The following is a 22455-nucleotide window of genomic DNA, read 5'->3' as shown; positions in this document are numbered from 1 at the left end:
GATAAAGGCCTTGCTAGTAAAGTATGTGTCATGGAAGGCAAGCGGCCATTTGGAAAAGTGGGAGAGGCCCTTTGTAGAAGCCAGGGAAGGCCCTTTTCATCCTTACTGATGCTGCTATGCCCAGTGTAGGGTTAACAGGGGTATTCACACAAGAGGGGAACTTTAAGCTTAGCCAGGCAGGATTCCAAATATAATATCTTTATGCCACTACAAAGCACAAATAATTCAAGACAAAACATGTGGAAAACTGGAAGAAACACATTTTTGGAAACATATTATCAACATTCATTCGTTCATTCATTCATCCACTCATTCAATGAATGTTTATTGATTGACTAGTGTGTATAAGGCTGTGTCATAAATGCCTGACTGCATATATATATATATCTGAATGAGCACCTAAACACAAGTGTCACTGTGTCTTTCTTCATGCACTCCAAAGATAAATAAAACTGATTTGTTTATTTTCCCTTCAGTATACATTATTCATCTACCTAACTCAATATACTCACAAGCATCCTTATAAATGGAAAATGGGGACAGAAGGAGAATCAGAATTATGGAACATGAGAAGAGCTTGATCAGATGTTGGTGACATTGAAGATGGAGCAGTGGGGCTAAAAGCCAAGAAATGAGGGTGATCTTCAGAAGTTGGATAAGGTAAGGAAATGGATTATACCCTAGAGATTCCAGAAAGAATGCAGCCCTGCCTACAACATAATTTTAACCTAGTAGAGACCATTTCAAAATTCAGATCTCCAGAACTGTAGAAAAAAGTGTATATTGTTTTAAATTACTAAGTCTGTGTTAATTTGTTACAGTAGCAATAGGAAAACTAACACAACAAAGAATTATCTAAATCAGTGTTTATCAAACTTGATTAAATAATATAATCACCTAGAGAGCTTTTAAAATTCCAATGTTCAGGTCACATCCTAGATCAATCAGAAACCCTGGGGGTGATAGACAGGAATCAGAATTTTTAAAATCACAGATAATTCCAGTGTAGAGCAAGATTGAGAACCACTGGTCTAGACAAAGTTTGACTATCACTATATTTTAAATGTGAAAATCTTCCTTGACTGAGAAAATCTTTTCTTATCAATTTTTGTAAGTTTGTCCTTCAGCAGGACATGGAAAATCCAAGAAAGATACAATCTTATGAATCCCTGGGTTATGAGGCCAGGAGAGAAGAGTCTAAGCAGCTGGAATTAAAGGTAAAACACTGTCATGAGCTTACCTCTAGTCTCTGTTTTAGCTGATCCAGCTTTTTCTAAATGCTAGGTGTGTATTTCTTCATAAAATGCCAATGGTTTTATTTTAAGTAAAGCGCCTAAAAGCCATTGAGAGATGGACAAAGGTTGTCAGATAAGTCTTAAGGGGGACCTATCAAGACCTCCACTTAAGAGAGTAAATTCAATTAAACACACAATCAAATAGACACATTATTCACCAGACCACAGTGGGAGCCATGTTTGCATCACTGGCACCAACCACCTGGAGTTTGAGTTCTGGGCCTAGAAAAATGAAACTGAGAGTTGCTTTATGAAGCATGAGGACTGTATATGAAATTAACTGCAACTTTAACAGAAATACATTATAATTTCAACTAAATTCCACCGAGCGACTTAAGCAGAATTTACTGTTGCAGATTGGTCATGACACACACTCTAAATATTAATGCTTTCTGGTCAGTGGAGAACATGTTATTTCACTGTCACTCTAATGATGAAGGCATTGAACATCCCCAATTGACTTTGTCTTATGATATGTTAAGGGCCTGATGAATTTCATGCATTCATGGAGAGCAGAGGATGGAGAATGCAGAAATCCTGCTTCCTTCTACACAAGTGGGACATGTATATATGTCTGCCATTATCCTGTGTTCCATAAGTTGAGGGTTGGTTCAAAGAAGGTAAAATGCTTTTTGCAGAGTCTGATACCGGAGGCCTAAGCATGGAAGAGGGGATCAGGACAAGTGATGTACTAGAACTGACTTGCTCCAGTTTGCTAGCACTGTTTCTTCTCAATGTGCACATTTCATCTCAACTCTGCATTCAGTGACATCATGTTGGTATCTTAAAATTTGTCATGATGAAAATGTTTACCCCATAGAAATTGGCAAATGTTACAAATCTGGACTTTCTTCAATCCCCCTCCCTGAAGATCTGGTTGTTAACCATTTACTAGTATACTAGGACTAACAATACAGCTGAACAAGGAAGGTCTGAGAGCTGTGGTAGAAAATGAGGAATGTTTTGCCTGGGGGAGAGAAGATTTAAGTGACTATAACCATGTACTTTCAGGAGAGAGTTCAGATATTTCTCTATAGGTTAAGTATTACTATGCATATGTATGTGTGTGTGTGTGTGTGTGTGTGTGTGTATTATATGGAAACTGAATTCTACTCCATATAAAAAACCTTAATGTTCAGCACCATTTAAAGGTGGAATGTGTTATCTCAGGAAACAGTGACCTCCCCATCACAGGAATTGTACAAACAGAAGTTGAAGGACCCTAGACTGATATATCATAGAGAAGTTTCAATACTAGATAATTGGTTGGACCAGAACTTATGACCTCTAAGTTCTTGTCCAACCCTGAGATAACTTTTTATTTTGTGGAAAAATAATTTTTAGAAGAGTTTTAAAAGAGTTCAGCATTGTTAAGAGTTCAAAATGAGTGATAAGGGAAATATTTTGTAAGAGCTCAAAGAATTATTCCCATCTCATACATACAATCTCTCTCCCAAAGAAAGTAACTTATGGGAACATAGGCAGAGCACAAGGGACATCATTCCCCCTTTCAATATTCCTTTATATATCACAGATTGACATTATTAGAAAGGGTTTTTCCTCCGACCAGATGTCTGCATGTATCTTAGAAGAAAGTCTGCAAGATACATTGTTTTTTGCCAAGTGCCTCTGAAGCTTCAAATGCTACCCAAAAGTGTTTCCAAAAGTGAATTTAAATAAGTATTCTACTCATGTCAGGAGAAAAAATACTAGATTAAATGAAGCAGGATGTGGAAACAGTTATACTATAGTGAGAAGAGTAGCTACATGTTTACATTGTTTTAAGATACATTCTAAAAAGTCAAGTCAAGTTTAGCAACAATGAAAAATAAACATGAAAGAAACGGAGAAGAGAATTAGTATAGTTAATGTCTTTTCATGTCACCTCTTCATGATTCTTTTTGGTACACTGCCTGTTTTCATTAAATCATTCCTGAATTTTTAGGCCCTGAGGCACATGTGCCAGTACTAATATCCATGGTTTGGATAGTAATCTGCCTGCACAGGATAATCATGGTATTCAGTTAGGAAGGTAAGCATACCATTGATTTTCCAAGTGCTTCTGTCCATTATCACCACCCACTTGGCTGTTGATAAATAGAGTGAAGATATGTGTGGTCATATGTGTGGGTTTGTGCACATAGCAATGAGTGTGATATATATAGATTGGAGTACTATATGTATAAAGGGATTGGTGATACTTAGACCTTGTTTGGAATATAAACATTTTAGAATTAAAATACCGCTATAGGAAAAACCTTCTGGATTGGCAGAGTAAGAATTTCTAAAAATTTATTTCTCCATAAAAGCAGTAAGAATGCAGGAAAAATAGTAAAAATAAGACTTTTTCAGAAATTTGGAAATTAACCAAACACCTGCAACAATCTGAGAAATATTTATTAAAAAAACAGAATTTCAGTATAAATAGTGAGATTCATGGCATTTTAGCTCATACAATTACCATACCCTTCTTCCAAGCTTTAAGGTAGCCTTGAAAACCAACAGGTCCACAATTATGGTATCAGTGTAAAAAGCAACCTGGAAGACACTGGAGGGGGAAGAATGGATTTGGAGCTCCTCTTAAACCCCTTTTCCAGGGAATTATCATTATTTGACCTTACATTTCCTTGGAAATCCCCACTTGCAAGCCTTATCTTTATTTTGTCTGATTTTCCAAGTGCTTCTGTCCATTATCACCACCCACTTGGCTGTTGATAAATAGAGTGAAGATATGTGTGGTCATATGTGTGGGTTTGTGCACATAGCAATGAGTGTGATATATATAGATTGGAGTACTATATGTATAAAGGGATTGGTGATACTTAAAAGCCATTTCCTTGGAGCCCATTTTTGAAACAATCAGTAGAGATATATGAACATTGCAACTGCTTGTGTTAGGGATAACAATTGAGGCAAATGAGCAGACAAAAAAAAACATAAAGGGAAAAACTCATGAATGTGATGTCATAGAGTGGTTTGTAAAGCTCCAACATATTCCTGGGAATCTAGAAGGTCATGCAACTATGGCTTCTCTTGAGGCTCTGAACAAGCAGGAAATGAAGGCTAAGGCAGAGTAGTAAAAAATCCAGAGCTTTAAGGCATGACTTAATCAGTACATAGGGGCAATTTGCAAATGTTGACAGATTTATTGGTTCAAGGTATTTAAGGAAATCTCTGTCAGATCATTAGCTCTACACTGAGTTAACCATGCAGAGACTTCAGTGGCTACAAAGGACAAAGAACATAGACTTTATAGAATTAGTTCAGAAAAGTCACTAAACTAACAGCAACATCAATAAACAGCAACAATAATAAATGCTGCCAGAGAGATCTGACTTAAACAGTTGTCACATTATATTATGTAAAATGTCCAGTTTTCACAGAAAATTATGAGCCATGCAAAGAAAAAAGAAAATATGGTTCATACACAAGAAAAGAAAACAACCAATTGAAACCATCTCCAAGGATGCCTAGGTGTTGGGCATACTTGATAAAAACTTTAAACCAGATATTTTAAATGTGTTCAAATAAATAAAGAAAATTGTATTAAGAAGTAGTATAACAATATCCTTCAAATGGAGAATATCAATAAAGAGATAGAAATTATAAATGAAAGAACCAAGCAGAAATTCTGCAGCTGAAAATAACAATAATTAAAATGAAAATTTCACTGGAGGGACTCAAGAGGAGATGTGATCAGGCAGAAGAGATATCAGTGAAATTGAGGATAAGTCAACTGAGATGATCAAGTCTGAGGGTGTAAAGGAAAAGAAATGAAGAGAAATCAGGAGAGCTTCAGAGAACTATGGAACACCATCAAGGTTATCAACATATGTGTAATGGGAGTCCCAGAAGGAGAGGAGAGAGAGAAATGGAAGAGAGGATATTTGAAGAAAAAAATGGCCAAATTTGCTGAAAACCACTAATTTAAACATCCCAAAAGATCAATGAATTCAAGCTGGGATAAACTCAAAAATAATCCACATGTACACAGGCATAATCATACTGTTGAAAGTGAAAGACAAAGAGAGACTCTTGAAAGCAGCAAGAAAGAAGCAAATCATCCCATTTAATGGATCTTCAATAAGATTAATAGCTGATTTCTCATCAGAAACCAGGAGGGCAAAAGGTCACAGGATGACATATTCAAAGTGAGGAAAGAAAAAGATCATCAGCCATGAATTCTATATCCAGAAAATTACCCTTCAGAAATTAAGGGAAAAAAATTCCCAGAAAAATAAAAACTGAGTTATTTCATTGCTAGCAGACGTTTTCCTACAAGAAATGCTAAAGGGAACCTTTCAGGCTGAAAGGAAAGGACACTCGGCAATAACTTGAATTCACTCCAAGAAATAAAGAACTCCAGCAAAGGTAACTATATAGGCAAATATAAAAGACAATATTAATGCATTTAACTTCTCTTTTTCCTATATGATTTGAAAGACCGCAGTCTAATAATTATTATAAATAAGTGTTAATCTATGTTGATGAGCACAGAATGTATAAGATATAATTTGCAACAATAAAGGCATAAAGGGGGTGCAAACCTAAATAGCAGAAAATATTTGTATACATATTGAAATTATATTGTTCTTAATATGAACAAGATTGTTGTAATTAAGATGTAAATTGTAACTCCATGACAATTATTGGGAAAATAACCCAACAGTATATAGTGAAATAAAAGACAAGGGAATTAAAATGATAATATTAATTTCAATATTAATCAAAATTAATATTTCCTGTGCCAGGAAATATCTATTTAACACAAATGGTGGAGGAATTGAGGAAAAAAATATGGCATATAGAAAACAAAGACCAAAATAGAATAAATAAGTCCTTTCTTATCAATAATGATACTAAATATAGATGGCTGAAACTTCAACTAAAAGGCAGAGTTTGTTAGGATGACTTAAAAGAATCATGAAGCAACTATACGCTATATGTAAGAAACAAAGTTTAGAATCAAAGAACCAAATAGTTGGAAGGTAAAAGGCTGGAAAAAGATATACTATGAAGCAGTTACCAAAAGAGAGAGAGAGTGGTTATATTAATAGACAAAAATAGACTTTAAGACAAAAATTGTTACTGGAGACAGGGAAGAAAATTTTATGAGGAGAAAATGGTCAGTCTATCAGGAATCAGTAGCAATTATAAACAGATTTGCACCTAATAACAAGCACCCAAATACATGCAGCAAAAATGGGGAGAATTGAAGTGATAAACAAACAATTCAACAATAATAATCAGACATTTCAATATCCCACTTTCAATAACGGATATAAAAAGTAGATAGAAGATCAGCACTACAAACCAACTAGACCTAATGGACTTCAATAGAACACTCCACCCAATAAGGGCACAATACCCATTCTTCCTATTTGCATAAGGAACATTCATCAGGATAAACCATATGCTAGGCCATAAAACAAACCTCAATAAATTAAAAATGACTGAACTCCTACAAAGTATGTTTTACTACCACAGCAGAATTAAACTAGAAATCAATAACAAATGAAATGGGAGATTCACAAATATGGAAATTAGATAACACAATCTTAAATAACCAATGTGTCAAAAAGAAGTCAAAAGAGAAATTAGAAAATACCTTGATAGTAATGAAAACAAAACCACAACATACCTAAACTTATGGAGTACACGTGAAGTAGTGCTTAGAGGGAAACCTATAGATATACATGCCTATTAAAAAAAAAATAAGAAAGATCTCAAACTAGTAACATAAACTTCCACCTTAAGACACTGGAGAAAGAAGAACAAACTAAACCTAAAACAAGCAGAAGGAAGAAAATAATAAATATTAGAATGGAAATTAATGAAATAGAGAATACAAATATAATAGAGAAAATCAATGAATGAAACCAAAATCTGGTTCTTCAAAAAGATTAATTGGCAAACTGTTAGATAGATTGTCCAAGAGAAAAAGAGAAGGCTCAAATTTGTAGAATCAAAAATGCAAAAAGGACATTACTACCGACCTTACAGAAGTAAAAAGTATTTTAAAGTAATACTATGAACAATTTTATGCCAATAAATTAGATACATTACATGAAAAGGAAAAAGTCTTAGACACAAACTACCAAAACAAGAAGAAACAGAGAATCTGAATAGACATATATCAAGTAAAGGGATTGAGTAAATTTTCTTTCTACCCACAGAGAAAAGTCCTTTCCCAGATGGCTTCATAGTTTTTTTTTATTATTTTAACCTTGTGAATCACTGAGAGCTCATGTAATGGAGGTTAAAGCTCTCCCAGGAATGGGCACCACTATAGACATAATATTGATCAATGGACGTTTGAGGGAAGGAGATACCATCATTGTTCCTGGAGTGCAAGGGCTCATTGTAACTCAGATTTGAGGCCCCCTATTACCACCTCCTATGAAGGAATTACAAGTGAAGAACCAGAATGAAAAGCATAAAGAAGTAGAAGCAACTCAAGGGGTAATGATTCTTGGAAAAGACCTAAAGAAAATATTGACAGTTTACCCCTTCTGGTTGCTTATAAAGATGAAATCCCAGTTCTTAAAGATGAATTGAACCATGAGTTAAAGCAGACACTCAATGCTATCTAGTTAGAAAAAAAGGGAATATACATCCAGGCATTGATGCTGGGCTGTTTTAGAAGCTCTACTTGAATTTCTGAAAATGTCAGAAGTGTCCCATGCAGGAATTAGTATTGGCCTAGTCCATAACAAAGACTTTATGAATGTTTCAGTGATGTTGGATCATGATCCTCAGTATGCAATCATTTTGGCTTTTGATATGAGAATTGAGTGGGAGGTACAGGAAATGGCTGATAGTTTAGAAGTTAGAATTTTTAGTTCAGAAATTATCATCTATCTGATGCCTTCCCAAAATATAGAAACAACTACAAGAAACAGAAACAGGAGGAATTTAAGCACATAGCAGTATTTCCCTGCAAGATGAAAATCTCCCCTCACTGTATTTTCATTTTTATTAATAAAATTGATCTACATACAATGCAAATATTCTTAACATATGAACATTCCATACTTGGTGTACAATCAATGGCTCACAATATCATAATATAGTTGTATATCCATCACCATGATCATTTTTCAGAACATTTACATTACTCTAGAAAAAGAGATAGAGAAAGGAAAAAATTCATACATACCATACCCATTCATAGGGTTTTATTTGGGGGTGATGAAAGTATTCCGAAATTAGTTGGTGGTGATGGTTGCACAATGGTGAATATAATAAAAAGTAATGAATTGTACAGTTTGAAAAGGTGAATATAATGGTATGTGAATTATATCTAAAAAAGCTGTTATTAAAAATATACGCAACTGTAAAAATTTTTTCAGTCATTGCAATAATGACTGTCTGTCCAGCCTGTAGAATTGGCAGCTGATTGCTTTCTTTGCCAGGCATTGTCATACCACCCCACCTGGTCCTCCTGTGCCTGGTCTTTCATGGTTTAAAACTACATTGTTTTCATTTTTTTTCTTTAAACTTTTTATTTTGAAATTATTTCAAAATTGCATGACAGCTGCAAAAATAATACAAATCCCATTGGAGAACTTCAACATATCCCTAGCCTCAGATACCAAGAGCCATCAATTTTAATATTTTGCCACATTTACCATCTCATTCTTTTTGTCCATCTATTAATCTCTCATTATCTATCTATATCTATCTATCTATCTATCTATCTATCTATCTATCTATCTATCTATCTATCTATCTATCTATCTATCTATCTTTCTATCTATCTATCTATCTATCCGTCTATCTGTCCTATCTATCTTCTCAATATTTGAGAGAAGATTGTACACATCATACTCCTTGAACACATAATACATTCATGTACATTTCCTAAGAACAAGGATATTCACTTAATGTAACCATCTTAAGTGCCGTTACCAAGTTCAAGAAATTTAATGTTAATTTAAATCTCGCATTCTATATGCCATTTTTATATGTCTCAATAATGCCCCTTTTTAATTTTGCATGGGCAGGCACCGGAAATTGGACACGGGTCTCTGGCATGGCGAGTGAGAATTCTGCCACTGAGACACCATCACACCAACCTCAATAATGCCCTTTTGAGTCTTTTCTCCTCCATTCTCAGATCCCATAGAGAATTTCACATTGCATTTAATTATCAACGTCCTTTAGTTGTGCTTTTTTTCTTTTTCAAATTGTGGGAACATATATACAACAAACTTTTCCATCTCAACCACTTCCAAGCATACCATTCAGTGGGATTAATCTATTCATAATGTTGTGGTACCCTAACCACCATCCATTACTAGAAATTCTCCTTCACTTCAAACAGAAATCCTCCACCCATTATACTCCCCACTGCCCCTCCCCGCAACTCCTGGTAACCTGAACTCTGCTTTCTGTCTCTATAAGTTTGCATATTTTGCAAGTTTCTTTTTACCTTGGGCTTAAATTTAATATCCTAAACCTATAACAATCTCATCTGGTTTGATATCAGTTTAATGTCAATAGCACACACAAACTATGTTCCTATACCCATTAATGTAGTTATTATCATTAATTACATATTAATACATTATGAATAGAAAACATTGATTTATCTTTACTTTTTATGCATTTGCCTTTTAGATTCTGTTGGAAGTAAAAAGTAGAGCTATAGGTATAAATACAATAGTACTAACATTTATATTTACCTTTGTCATTATCTTTGCCAGAGATCTTTATGCTTTCATATGACTTTCATCAACTGTCTAGTGTACTTTCCATTCAACATAAAGAACTCCTTTAAGCCTTTCTAGTAAGGCTGGTCTAGTGGTTCCAAACTTTATCTGGAAATGCCCTAATTTCTCTTTCATTTTTGAAAGACGGCTTTGAGGTTTGGTGGATATAGAATTCTTGGTTGGCCATTTTTTGTATTCAGCACTTTAAATATGTCATTCCACTGTCTTCTTGCCTCCATGGTTTCCAATGAGAGAACAATGCAATCTTATTGAGGCTCCCTCATATGTGACATGTTGCTTCCCTCTTGTGGCTTTCAGAATTCTCTCTTTGCCTTTGGCATTTGACAGTTTGATTATAATATGTCCTGGTGTGGGTATGTTTGGAGTTCATTGAGCTTCTTGGATGTGTATATTCATGTCTTTCATTATACTTGGGCAGTTCTCAGCCATTATTTTTTGAATATTCTTTCTGCCTCTTTCCTCCTTCTGAGATTGAAAAAATGTGTATGTTGCTATATTGATGGTGTCCCATAGGTTTTTCAGGCTCTGTTAATTTTTAAGCATTCTTTCTTTTTTCTGCTTCTCAGACTGAATGTTTTTGCCTTAACTTAAATGTCATTGATTCTTTCTTCTGCAAGCTCTAACCTGGCATTGAGCTTCTCTGGGAAACTTTATATTTCTGTTACTGTGGTCTTCATCTCTTTGTTTTTTTTTTTTCACAATTTCTATCTTTTTACTGATATTCTCTTTATATTTATTTAGTTATTGTTTTTCTAATGTCCTTTAGTTCTTTGTCCATGTTTTCTTTTAGCTCTTTAAGCATATTTAGGATCTTTTTTCAAAAATCTATGTCTGATGTGTCTCAGATCTGATCCTCCTCACTGATGATTTCTAATGCTTTAATCTTTTCCTTTTCCTGGGCCTTTGCTTTTTGTTTCTTTGTATGTTTTGGAATCTTTAGCTGAAACATGGACATGCTGATATTTTAAGATGTTATTGCTGGAATTTAGACTTTAGAGCATCTATACCTTAAGCTTGTATCCAGTTAGTATTATGACAGTGTTTTCCCTGAATGCCTGAAGCTAGTGAAAAAAAAAAAGAAAAATGGAAACACCTTTTTCAGTCTCTATAGGTTGACCTGTGAGAGTGATTTCCTTTAGTTTTGCCATACAGTGAAATTTGAGAAGAGCTATAGGCAACAGTTTGCCATGTCCGATCTACACATGTATCGTATCTTGGGCAAGACCCTAGGAATCTCCCTCAGCCTTTCCTCACAGTCCCAGACACTGTATATGTCCACCCAGCAATTATTTTCCCCAGACAGCCACTTGCATTCTGTATGAAAGCTCAGTCTACACTCAGGGCAAGTTCTAGGGTGGCAAGTCCCTTAGGCCAACATCAGACAGATTGGACCAGACCCACCTGCTGCCACTATGGGCATGAAGGCTACTCTACTTCTTCCAGAACTGAGACCAAGGATCCACAATGGGATCACAGGTTGACTCCATACTATGTCTTTGAGGGATTCAAGAAGGTCTAGCTAGGAAGCTAGGAAATCCAACGACTTTTAAGTAGCCCTTGTCTCTATTTGGCATTTGTCTTATTACTGAAGCCCTTTTACTGTTTCCTGAGCTTTAGGAAAAATGTTTCTGCAGTTCTTGTTGGTTGTTCAAAGTTTATGTGATTGAACAGAGCCTTAAAGCATCTCACTTCATCATCTTGAATGGTGTGGGGCACTCTGTAGTTTTTTAGGGTCTGGTTACAAGATTCAAGACTAGGTTTCACTATGTTGTTTAAACAGTCATTCCAGTTCATCTTCAAAAACAGTACACTGGCAATGTGACCAACTTTTTGAGGTCACAACATTCTTCTTAAAATGACCACATTACTTTAAGATGATGAGAGCCCAGACTACAGCGAACATCTATCTATTCCAGTACATCAGGAACAGAAAGTGGATGTGAGAAATACATGTCGGGGGTGTCAACATCATCAAAATGTGAAGTCAAAAGATGTTGGGAGATAAAATTGCTGAAATGGGAGTTATGGGGGGCAGCTCGTATAAGTCATACAGCCAAAATTTAAGGTTAAAATTAGAGGGCTTCAGTACTGTTTTACTATGGCAAAAGAAGGTGAAGGAAGAGTGAAAAATGGCTTACTCCAAGATTTCAAGCTTGGATGACTGGTGAACCAGCAGAAAGGCAGACAGTTTCATGGAAAAGAAAATGGGTTTGAATTGCTATAAATTTAATTTTGAGGTCATTAAGAGCCACTGACATGGGTGATGGGAAACTGATAGTTGAAGTAATAGGACTAGAATTCCAGGGAGAGATTACCACTACAGCCAGAGTTGGAAGTCGTTTGTGTGGGTGAATATAGAGAGAAGAAAAGCAGAGTATTGGGGAGGACCACAAGTAAGGGAAAAGAAATTCAGAAAAGAGCTTCTTGAAGATGACAATGTAGATTCTAAAGGTGGGTAGGTTGGAGAAAAGAATATGGGTACAAAAACCCTATGGTGTAGAAAAGGAGAACAAACAAAGAATGAAGACCACACACACACAAAAAAAAACAAAGTATACTCCTTTCTTCAAAAGTATAATTTCTCTCCAAATGTTACTCTGTGGGTCCTTGGTCCTGAAGCATGCCAAGGAAAATCAAGATTCTGCTGGAAGACATAGTACCAAAAGTATCTCAAAAGGAAAGTATGTCTAAATGGTATAAAGACAATGAAATGTGTACCCCCCATGAAGGAAATGCTAAAGGACAGGACTCTTTGTATGTCTTTTGTTCTTTTTATTTGCTAGTAGAATGCAGTAATTGGAATCTGACTTTTCAGTATATATAAATATATATTATGCAACAGCAGCCACATTGGCTGGGACTGGAATTCAATGTCTAGTTTCCTTTCTTTCTCTCCCCATCCACTTTTTTTATTCTCTTGAAAAAATTTTAACAGCGTTCTTAAATATAAAGGATTTGTGGAAATTCTGATCTCAAATAGCATTACTTTTGGATCATGTACACCTTCCATGTGGAGTGAAGAATATGTCAATATTTCTGTTCTGCACTTCTATATTAATGAGTTTATATTTGGCTAAAAATCTATACTTTAGGCTGTAATGTAAAATATTAAATGTCAGCTCCAAAACAAATCAGTTTTCATCAAGATTCAAATAACTGTGTCTGTATGCTTTGAAATTAAATTAAGATTCATTTTTCCTAGCTCAAACACATATTTTTAGTGCATTTCCACCCACAAATAACTGTCATTCAAATAGAAAAATATACATTCAAGTTTTAACAGGCAATAGAAACCCTTATTGATTTGGAATATTGCTGGCATGGCATTATATGCAAAAATAGCTTTCACTTCCACTTTTGTTGATGACTTGCTCTTCCCTGCAAATAGACTTTCTGTTCACATCTGTAAGTTGCCATTGCAGAAACCATTTTCAGTAACAGCTGTATTATTATATTTTCCTTACCTGTATTGTTGCTTTATTGCTCTACAACTGTTTGCCCTTGCCACGCCGTTGAACATGCCAAGTAACTGTATAAATATCTACTTTCAATATGGAAACAATGCCTAGATTAAATTTCCTGGTGCAGGGTGAAAAACCAGGAACCAGTGTTCGTTTTAGGTGGTTAAGGTCACCAATTTCTTTATATCTTGCTGAAAAGCCTAGCAGCAAAACAACCAAAACAAATCTCCCTTTGAAGGTACTATGTGAAAAGCTTCACATGGGTTGTTCCACTTAATCTCCACAACAGTACTCTGAAATGACAGCTATTACTCTTTTGACAGTTTATTGAGATATAATTCAGATACCATAGAATTCAGCCATTTAAAATATGCAATTCAATGTTCTTTTTTTAGTATATTAGCAGTTATGTGCAGCCATCACCAAAGTCAATTTTAGAATGTGTTCAATACAACTTGTCCTTTTGTCCTCCCCCTCCTTTCATCAGCCCTAAGTAAGCACTAATTTACTTTCTTTCTCTGTTTCTTTTTCTATCAGAATCAATTATGACATCCAAAATCATGACTCTTTAGCCCTGTTTTCTTCTTAGAGTTTATTTTATTTTTTTTTAATTTTTATTGAGATATCTTCATACACATACAGTCCTTCCGAAGTACAAAATCGATGGCCACAATATCATCAAACAGTTGTGTATTCATCAACATGATCATTTTTAGACATTTGCATCACTCCAGAAAAAGAAATGAAAAGAAAAAGGAAAAAACTCCTATCTCCCATACCACTTACCTCTCCCTCTCATTGACCACTAGGGCTTCAATCTACCCATTTTTTTTTTTACCCCTTATAATCCCCTATTGCTTATTTATTTATTTTCATCCTTATTTTTTGTCCCTGGACAAAAGGAGCACCAGACACAAGGTTTTCACAATCACATGGTCACATTGTAAAATCTATATACTCATACAATTGTCTTCAAGAATCAAGGTTACTGGAATACAGTTCAACAGTTTCAGGTACTTCCCTCTAACCACTCTAACACACCATAAACTAAAAAGGAATATCTATATAATACATACAATAACATTCAGGATAATCTCTTGACTCTGTTTGAAATCTCTCAGCCACTGAAACTATTTGTCTCATTTCTCTCTTCCCCCTTTTGGTCAAGAAGGCTTTCTCAATCCCATGATGCCAGGTCTTAACTCATCCTAGGAGTCCTGCCCCATGTTACCAGGGATATTTATGTGACTCAGAGTCATGTCCCACATAGGGGGAGGGTAGTGAGTTCATCCTCCAAGTTGGCTTAGAGGGAGAGGCCACATCTGGGCAACAAAAGAGGCTTTCTGGGTGGTGACTGTTAGGCATAATTATAAGTAGGATTAGCTTCTCTTTTGCAGGAATAAGTTTCAGAGGGTCGAAGCCCGAGATTGAGAGCTCAGATTTGAATTGATTGTTCCTACTGCTTCTGAGAATATGAAGAATTCCTCAGATAGGGAAGTTGAATATTTCCTCCTTTCTCTTCAGTCCCCTAAGGGGACTTTGCAAATATTTTTATCCATTACTCAAATTACTCTGGGATATATTGGGCCATCACACTAACCTGTACAAACCAAGAACTCACACCCTACTCAAGATTCCTTGTTATTATGGGGTTTGAGTAATCTGATCATATAAGTTAAATTAAATAGTGTGTGTACTACCCAAAATATAAATTTTGTACTAAATAAATATCTCTCCCTTTGGTCTTAAAACAAATTCGAAGTTTTAAAATATGGACCATATCATCCTTTACCCTGTATTCTCATTTATTTCAGTCCTATACAGATCAACTTCATTCATATCTCTAGTTGAAGTCTGATCACTTTTTCAACTTCTTAAACTGTTGCTGTATGGGGTAATCCTGACTTTCATACCTTCAGAGCTCTAACTCTGAGTTTCAGGTGTCACATAAATACCCTAAGCTCCAAGGAATGACAGGGATATACACAAATAGCTCAGTATCTCAGAATTTAGACATAATAGTTACAACTCCAGAATATATGTGACTGCTGTAAGAGTTTACAATCTAAGACCCTTCACAGTAGGCCCCAACCTGATAATCTATGCTCTCGATTTCAAATATCCAAGTTTGTATATTATAGTTAGTCCATATGAGTAAGGCATGATAATTTTTGTCTGTTTCTGACATTTTATTCAACATACTGTCTTCAAGTTCATTCACCTGTCCATCGATTTTATTGATTTTTCATAGAGAAGCAACTTCTGGTTTTGTTGATTTTCTCTATTGTCTTCATATTCTCAATTTCACTTATTTCTGCTCTAATCTTTGTTATTCATTTCCTTCTGTTTGTTTTGGGGTTAGTTTGCTGTTCTGTCTTTAGCTTTCCAGATGAACAGTTAATGTTTTGATTTCTGCTTTTTCTGCATATTAATTAATTAATTAATTTTTGCATGTGCAGGCTCTGGGAATTGAACCTGTGTCTCCTACATGGCAGGTGAGCATTCTACCACTAAGCTACTCCTGCACTTCCCTCTTTCTTCTTTCTTAATATAGGCATTTAGGCCAATAACCTTTCCTCTTAGCACCTCCTTTGCTGCATCCCATAAATTTTGATATGTTGTATTTCCATTTTCATTTGCCTCAGATATTTACTGATTTCTCTTGCAATTTCTTCCCTGACACACTAGTTATTTAAGAATGTGTTGTTTAGCCTCCACATATTTGTGAATTTCCTGGACTTCTGCCTGTTATTGATTTCCAACTTCATTCCACTATGATTTGAGAACGTGTTTTGTATCATTTCAATCTTTTAAAACTTATTTAGACTTGCTTTGTGGCCTAGCATGTAGTCTTTCCTTGAGAATGATTCAAGAGCACTCGAGAAAAATGTTTATCTTCCAGTTATGGGGTGTAATATTCTGTAAATATCTGTTAAGTTTAGTTCGTTTATCATATTATTCAAAATCTCTGTTTCCTTTTTGAAGTTCTGTCTACCCGTTGATGAGAGTCGTGATTGAAGTCTCCAACTATTATGGTAGAGATGTCTACTTTGCCCTTCAGCGTTGTCAGTATTTGCCTCATGTAGTTTGGAGCACTCAGGTTTGGTGCATACATATTTATGGTTGTTATATCTTCTTGTGGAATTGTTCCTTTTATAAATACATAGTGTCCCCCTTTGTCTCTTTTAATTGTTTTACATTTGAATTCTAATTTGTTAGATATTAATATAGCTACTATTGCTCTTTTCTGGTTGTTGTTTGCATGAAATATTTTTTCCAACCTTTCATTTTCAGTCTGCTTTTGTCCTTGGGTCTAAAATGAGTCTCCTGTAGATAGCATATATATATATATGCTATATATATATGTGTATATATAGCTATATATATGTGTATATATATATACACACACTTTTTGTATGCTGTACGGTAGGGTCAAATTTTATTATTTTTCCATGTGAGAATCCCATTATTGCAGCACCATTTCCTGAATTTTTGTTTGTTTGTTGTATTTTGTGTGCTTGTTTGTTTGTTTTTGTGGAGGTGCATGGACTGGGAATTGAACCCAGGTATCCTGCATAGCAAGTGAGAGTATCCTTGCACCCCTTAGATAGCATATAGATATATCTTGTTTTATACACCCATTCTTGTAGTCTGTGTCTATTAATTAGGGAGTTTGAACCAATAACATTCAATGGTATTATTGTAAAGGCAGGACTTTATTCTACCATTTTGTCTTCTGGATTTTATATGTTACATCTATTTTTTTTTTCTCTTTTTACCTTACTGATAGTCTTCATTTCTACACTCTTCTCCAGACCTATCTCTCTCTCCCGTATTTTCCTATCTGGTTGTAGTGCTCCTTTTAGTGTTTCTTATAGAGCCAGTCTCTTAGTCATGAATTCTCTCCATGACTATTTGTCTGAAAATATTTTATTCCCCCTGCCCCTCTTTTTGAACTACAGTTTGCTGGGTATAGAATTCTTGGTTGGCAGTTTTCCTCTTTCAAAATCTTAAATATATTATACTATTGCCTTCTTGCCTCCTGGTTTCTCCTGAGAAATGCACAGTGGTCTTATAAAGCTTCCCTTGTATGTGATTGATTGGTTTTCTCTCTCTCTTTTTAGATAAATATTCTTTTATTGGATTTTTTCCAATTACAAATGAAATTTAATTTTACAGCTATAATTAGGAACAACACCAACAATGGGACTGTACAAATTTAGGTCAAAATAAAAATATATGTGTTTTGTGACTTCATAAAACTTCATTTACTGTATTTTTAAAGAAAACAGACATAACAGCAATATATGCAAAAGTAATGATTTCATGACTGTAAGAAAAAACAATAGAATTGTGCTTCTTTTGCAGACTAAGGACAATGAAATGTTTAGCTACAATTTTCCCCATACAAACATGAAACAATATCCACGTAGAAGAAATGCCCTCACAGATAACTGAGAGAGGGATGAGCACATGCCAATCTTTGATCAAAGCAAAACACAAACTGAAAATTGTTGGGGTTATTCATATTTTAAATTCAACATGCTCACTCTATTTAAATACTAAAACCTGTAGAAGCTCATAATAAATTGCTTCCATTTCCAGATATTATGGAGAAGGCATATGACCATTGCTAATATCTGTTTTTATTTATTTATTTATTTTTCTTGTTTATGACTGTTAAATTCTTAAATTTGAAATTGCTGCTATATCACTTATTAAAATAATTTAGGAACTGTAGCCCATAGCAAACTCTGAAATCTGTTCTATAGCTAATTGTTGTGGTGTGCTTTGAAATTTATTGCTTTTTAAAAATATATGCTATTTTTCCCAATAAAAAACAAAAAATACAATAAAATAGTAAAAAAACATATTGCTAAGGGAAAGAAGCCTTACACAAAAGAGTATGTGCTATGCAATTCCATTTAATGAGAAATTCTAAAACAGGCAAGCCTAATCTATGGGTAGAACAAAATCATAACCATGATTGCCTCTGGGAGTGGGAGCAGGGATTGTCTGTGAAGGGGTATGAGGAGATTTCTGGGGTGATGACAATGCTTTATTCTTTGATGGGGGTCTGGGTTACAAAAGCATGTGCAGTTAACTGATGAATGTACACTTAACATTTTAATGTATATAAATGCAAAACACATATATTTTATGTTTAAAAACTGTAAATAAATATTGAACTCCAGTTGAAAATTTTTAGTAAAATTCTTTCCTCCAGTGAACTGCTGGACTACTAAAAAATTTGTTTTAGAATTATAGTGATAAATATGTATTCTAAAATCCCTTAATTCCATCATAACCTATGGAAAATGAACACATTATTTCCATAGTCAATGGTTAAATTTTTCTTTACAACAATAAAATTTAAGGGTCCACATGTATTACCAGAGAAAAGTCAGTAATGTAAGGACTTGCCAGTTGTTTCCATTGGAACAGAAATTGGAATTAGGTATCCACATTAAGAATATTCTGTGCTGATAAGCAATGCTCAAACATGTGCTATCAGCAAAGGTAGAACCAGTTGGCAGAATTGTAACAACCATTTCTGAGTGCATATAATATAATAATTTCTTTATAGTATTTATAAATATATCATACAATACTGTTTCCTGTTGTGTCATATACCAATATGGCCTTGTAAAACAAGCATAATGTCATCTGATTCTTACAAAAGTGAATCATTTCAGCAAGTCAGCAAAATAAATGGTAGTACCCACTTTTAGGCATACAGATTGTTAAACTGAAGTTTATGTTCCTTTGCTTTTAACAACAGCAGCAACAGAGAAATAAAAAAGAAAAATATAGGAATCAAAACGGCTAAATGTGCAAGAAATTGTTATTCACAGTGACATGGCTACATAGATTGCATTATTCTATGTACATTTTTTTGTTTGTTGAAATTTCAAGATAAAAACACTTGTTTTCTACAGGTTCATAAAACAACACCACAAGAAAATCCAGGAGGAGGTGGAGGGAAGAACTACCATGGGGCAGTTGGCCTAGTCACTCCAGAATCACTTTCCAGTTCTACAGCAATCATCAGTCCATCTCTCTTATGACTGATCTTCATTCTTTTACAAGTGGGTCCAACTCTGTATTTCAAAGGAAGTGGCCCATTCCTTCTCCAAGTATAAATGTAGACAATATCCATTAATGTAGAGTAATCTTTTAAAGGTTCTTCTTTGTACATGTTTTCAATCTGGGAAGTATTAGGTATGTTCATTTTACTTCTGAGAAACATCCTTAGATGAATCAGTCATTGTCATGGAGAATCATAGGCATCTTTTATCATTTACATCTTCCTTATGTTTCTTTTTGTCTTTGTTTACTTTCAGATCCAATCTGCCTGGTCAAATAATTCAATGGATAAACTTATTATCTCATCATCAGTAATAATTCTCTTATCTTCATCTGCAACTTCTCCCCTATCAGAGGAGATTAGAGCCATTGGCAGCATCAGCTGAAGGATAAGATGCGTAGAAGTCCCTTCCTCTCTTCATTTCATTTTTGTAAAGCTCTGAAACTAATTTGTATGCAACATCTTGAAGAGTTTTATCTGACTTTATATTTAGCAGTGGTCTGGTTTTGTGAACTTGCTGGTCTCCAAATAATACATGATATATGTTTTACAGACAAAATCCCCAAGAACTGAAGAGTGGTTGACCATTTTCAACTTCCAGGCATATACTCACAGAAATGTAGACATTTGATTATGGAAGTGGTATCAGTGAAGTACCCTCCACAAAGCGCATACATCAGGTGGGGATTCAGCTCCGTGATTTTGAGTCTGGTTGTTCAGTGCACGTTTGCTGGATGAAAGGCCCCAGAAAGTGATGGCAGCTGGGTCAATGGCAGCAGCAGAAAGATAATGTGAGTTTGCCACCATCCCTCAGAACATGGCTGCAAGTCAGGCAACCATCTTGGAGCCGCTGCCACTGTCAATAGGTGCTGCCATGCCACACTCGTGCAGCAGCCTCCGCCACCAATGCTGCCACCACTTTGACCCACCTGGCCCAACTGACCCGCTCAGGGAGCATATGAGGCCATGCCAGTACTACTCTATGGACCTGGTGGTGCTTCCTGAGGCAGAGCATGGTGCTATGCCTGTAACCCCATTATCTGGGCCACATGCCACCCTCAGTCCTCAGTTCCAACTGATTGCTTTTCTCTTGCTGATTTCAAAATTCTGTCTTTCTCTTTGACATTTGACAATCTGATTAGTGTCTTGAGTAGGTCTATTTGGATCTATTGTGTTTGGGGTATACTGTACTTCTTGGATCTGTAATTTTATGTCTTTCAGAAGAAATAGGAAATTTACTGTGATTGTTTCAATGATTACCTGGGTTTGCCAATCAAAAACTAGAGTAATTATGTGTCCCTATGTGTCCCTACGTTCTATATGCTCCCTTTTCTTCAGGGTCCAACCCTTTTCCAGTATTTTGTGCTGTTCAAATCAGTATTTTTTTTATTAGCTACACCCCTTCTCTGGCAGGGTGAAAACTCTTGGCTCCTTTAGTGCTTACTCCAGGTTTATTTGTGTTCCAGGCCTGTTTTCAGTAGTCAAAATTTGTTAATGAATTCCAGAATTGGAGCTTGGTTAAGTTAATTCCTTGCTGCTAGTAAAGTCTGTTTCCTTTCTCCTTGGGCAACCAGCCCTGTGGGGGAGAGGTGCTGGCCTCCATGGCTTGGTAGACTTGCAGCTCTGTGTGGGATCTTAGCCTTCCACCCATCCAGACTGGTGTATGATATGTGTCCATTCACTGATGTCCCCTAAACAGTTATTTCACACAGTTCCTGTCTACTGTTTACTAGCTTCTCTGGAAGATGAACTAAATTCCACACCTCACTATGCCATCATCTTGCCTCACCCCTGCCACCATCTTGCCCTGCCTCTACTTAGAGTTTTATAGTTTTCTTTTCTTACATTTTTATTACATTTCTTTTCTTACATTCTTACATTTATGTCTCTGACCCATTTTGTAATTTTTGTATATGGTGTGAGATGAGTGTCTAACTTCATGCTTTTGCATGTGGTTATCAAGTTGGTCCAGAACCATTTGTTAAAAATACTATTCTTTCCCCCATCGAATGGTCTTGGCAGTTGACCATAGATGTGTGGGTTTTGTTTCTAGACATTGAATTCTAATCCACTGATTTATATGTCTATATTTATGCCAGTAGCATTTTGCCTTGATTATCATAGCTTTGTATTAAGTTTTGAAATCATGAAGCTTAGGACTCCTATGCTATTTTTAAAACATTTTTTTTGTTGTGAAATAAAACATATATACAAAAAGGCAATAGATTTCAAAGTACATTGTGACAAGTAGTTATAGAACAGATTTCCAAGTTTGGTTTGGGTTACAGTTACACAATTTCAGGTCTTTCCTTCTAGCTGCTCCAAGACTTTGAAGACTAAAGGAAATATCAATATAATGATTTAGCAGTGATACTAATTTGTCAAATCCTAACTTCTCCTTCTCCTTTGATCCTTCTCCCAATCTTTTAAGGTACTTGGGCTATGCAAATTCTAACCTTTAATGTTGGAAAGGGGTGTCAACAATATAGCATGGGGAATGGACAAGTTGATGTTCTTGGAGAGGCTAGCCTCTCTGGGTTTCAGGACTTACATGGCCTGGGAACCATCTAGAGGTTGTAGGTTTCTGAATAGTAATCTTAGGGTGAGAAATTCTTGCAGAATCCCAGACAGAGCCCTAGATGTTCTTTAGGGTTAACAGGAATGGTAGTTTGCTAAGGCTGCCAGAATGCAATACACCATAAATGGATTGGATTTTATAAAGGAGATTTATTTAGCTACGAATTTATAGTTCCTTGGAGGAAAGACAGCTGGCTTTCCTCTGGCTTTCTCTGTCATATGAGAAGGCACATAGTGATGTCTACTGACCTTCCCACCCCTGGCTTCTGGGTTCACACAGCTTTCCCTAGGGTGATTCA

General features: G+C 35.4%; 1 pseudogene; it reads right to left on the bottom strand.

The window, feature by feature from the left end:
* Positions 1 to 19480: 19480 nt before the first annotated feature.
* LOC143671847 (polycomb complex protein BMI-1-like) lies at positions 19481 to 22146 on the bottom strand (annotated as a pseudogene).
* Between the last annotated feature and the right edge of the window lie 309 nt (positions 22147 to 22455).

The sequence above is a fragment of the Tamandua tetradactyla genome, chromosome X (assembly GCF_023851605.1).
Source record: "Tamandua tetradactyla isolate mTamTet1 chromosome X, mTamTet1.pri, whole genome shotgun sequence".
Classification (NCBI taxonomy): Eukaryota; Metazoa; Chordata; class Mammalia; order Pilosa; family Myrmecophagidae; genus Tamandua; species Tamandua tetradactyla.
This window is presented reverse-complemented; position numbering and strand designations above follow the sequence as displayed.